Below are 2,442 nucleotides of genomic sequence, written 5' to 3' on the forward strand. Positions count from 1 at the left end.
AACACTATTGTACGATTCAGATGAAAGAGGGAGAAAATGGAACCTGCCTGAGAAGGAATGGTCTGCTGCACATTCGGTCGTTCTCTCTTCCTCCTCAGACCAAACTGGGGCAACAGAAAACTTTTCACTCATCTTTACCACTCGAACAGGATTCCAATCGACGATGCACTGAAACTTCCCCAAAATCTGAATTGAAGGAAATCCGTAAAATCCACTTGTTCAAGGTGGAAATCCCATTGCCAACAGAATATTTGAGCAGAATAACTTTCAGGTGCAGAATACTATTTGGGAATCATTTATTTTTTTCATTTCTCAAGTGTTTAGGTATTGTTTGGACAAAGTTTTTTCACATTGACGGACTGTACAGGCATGTGTCTGTGTATTGGGGTACAGACGGGAATGTTTGCTTCGACCCCACGCAGATTAGTCACCATCTCATTGCTGGTGGAACTGTAAAGACAAAGGAGGGGACTCTTTTGTATCCAGGCCCATTTTTCACGAGCATTTTTCCAACCTACAGCAAACTTTATGTGATTGATTTGATGAGGAAATGAGGAAATGATCTCCTCTGTTGCTCTGCACCAGGTAGAATGAGGGGTAACGGCTGGGCACTGGAGAGATAGACAGGGGTGTAGAGGTGTGTATGTGAAAAATGTCGGAAGAGGTGAGGGGTCTGAAAGAGTTGAGAGTGAAAGGAAGCAATGTCGGTTCTGGGTTTTAGATATATAGGAATGTTGTCGAGGTTGGAGGAGATCAGAGAGATCTGGAGAGGTGTAGGGAAACGTTGGGTAACGGAGACAGGGAGACAGGGAAGGGTGAAGGGGTTGGAGGAGAAAACAATGTTTTTTCAAACGTGTAGAACACATTTTGATGCCAGAACAACTGTTACAATTGTCGTAGTGGAATATCTTGTTTTCAGTTGCTGGTAAACAAATGACAACAAATCAATCGAAAGATAACATAACAGGAAACAGTCTGAGGCTGAAGGAAGAAGGACTGCAATAAAACTTCACCTGGAAGCGAGATCCAGGAAAGACAATGGGAAGCAATCATTACTAATATGCCTCAAGATAACCTCCGTGACAATAACAAGGAGATTGGCTATTGCCATGGCCACAAAGTAGTGAACAGTGCAGGAGGAAAGGTCACATTTTCCGTTGGGCTGATTCAAAATCCCAGGAAAATACGTTGGGGAAGACGGAATGAAAACTGAACGCAAATCACTGCAAACGATCTCGGATTCTGAACTTCACACTCAATACAAAATGAAACGTTCATTCGTGCATGTGTGTCTGTGCATGTGTGAGAGATGTACAGATATGTGTGTGTGTGTGTTTTTGTATGAGAGTGTGTGTGTGTTCGTTTGTGTGTGTGTGAGAGAGAGTGTGTGTGAGAGAGAGTGTGTGTGTGTGTTTGTGTGTGCGTGTGTGCGTGCGCACATGCGCGCGCGCATCAGTCAGGGCCAATGCAGATGTTGTGATGTTGCTGCGCCTGTAAATAGTTTACGTTGTCCTTGGCATTTACTCGTCGAGTTCGTCATAGACAGAGCCTCTGAAACGTTTAAGTTTAAAGAGCTTTAGGGCCAATTTGATCACAGCTAACTGATACCGCCGAAGGCAAAAAAAACCGTAGTCTCAAAAGAAATACCTGTCCAATGAAAGTGGAGTTAAGGGTTTTTCGTTTTCCCAGCTGAGGTTTTCTCTGGTTTGATGTCGTGTTTGATCGTCTGGTTGCTCACTAAAAGCAGTGAGACAGTTTTAAACTGCTGGTCCATACTCGCCAACGCTCTGTGACCTCTTCCCCGCGAGACCTTTTGTTTGATTTTACCTTTTTTGACAAGAGGTATATAAGGTGTTTTTGCAAGCATTGAAATCAACAGGAGAATGTTGTGATTATCTTTTGGCTTTTCTGATAGTTTAAGTTGTTTTGTGTTCTGTTGGCTTGTTCTTGTTTCATGCAGTAAATATGTAAATAAATTATATTTTGTTTAAAACGAAATGGGTTAACCAGCTGCATTCTTCCTTGAATATCTTCAATAAACGTGCTTAAAGCAACTTCTAAAGTTAGGTTTAGGCCACGTTCTTGAAATACTTTGAAGGTGCCTGAACTGATCCAAAACAGTGTTTGTTAATGAGAGAATGGATGTTATTTGCGTGACTTTGTAATTTATGGGAACGGGGTTGTTTCCCAGTTTTGATTTTTCGAATTTTATCACCACCCGAAAACAGATATAAGATGTCTGGTTCCCTTACATGAGACTAGCATTAGCCAAGCAACACAAAGAAAATTTATATGAAATACAGCAGATAATGGAGAGCTGAAACGTGGGAAATTTTGGTGAAACAGCAGATGTGGCAGGGTCAGTGAAAAGACAAATTGCGTTAACGTTTCCAATCCGACATGTCTCTTTTGCAGAATAGCAAAGAATGGTCAATATTTTTC

This window comes from Chiloscyllium punctatum, chromosome 28 (genome assembly GCF_047496795.1).
Source record: "Chiloscyllium punctatum isolate Juve2018m chromosome 28, sChiPun1.3, whole genome shotgun sequence".
Taxonomy (NCBI): Eukaryota; Metazoa; Chordata; class Chondrichthyes; order Orectolobiformes; family Hemiscylliidae; genus Chiloscyllium; species Chiloscyllium punctatum.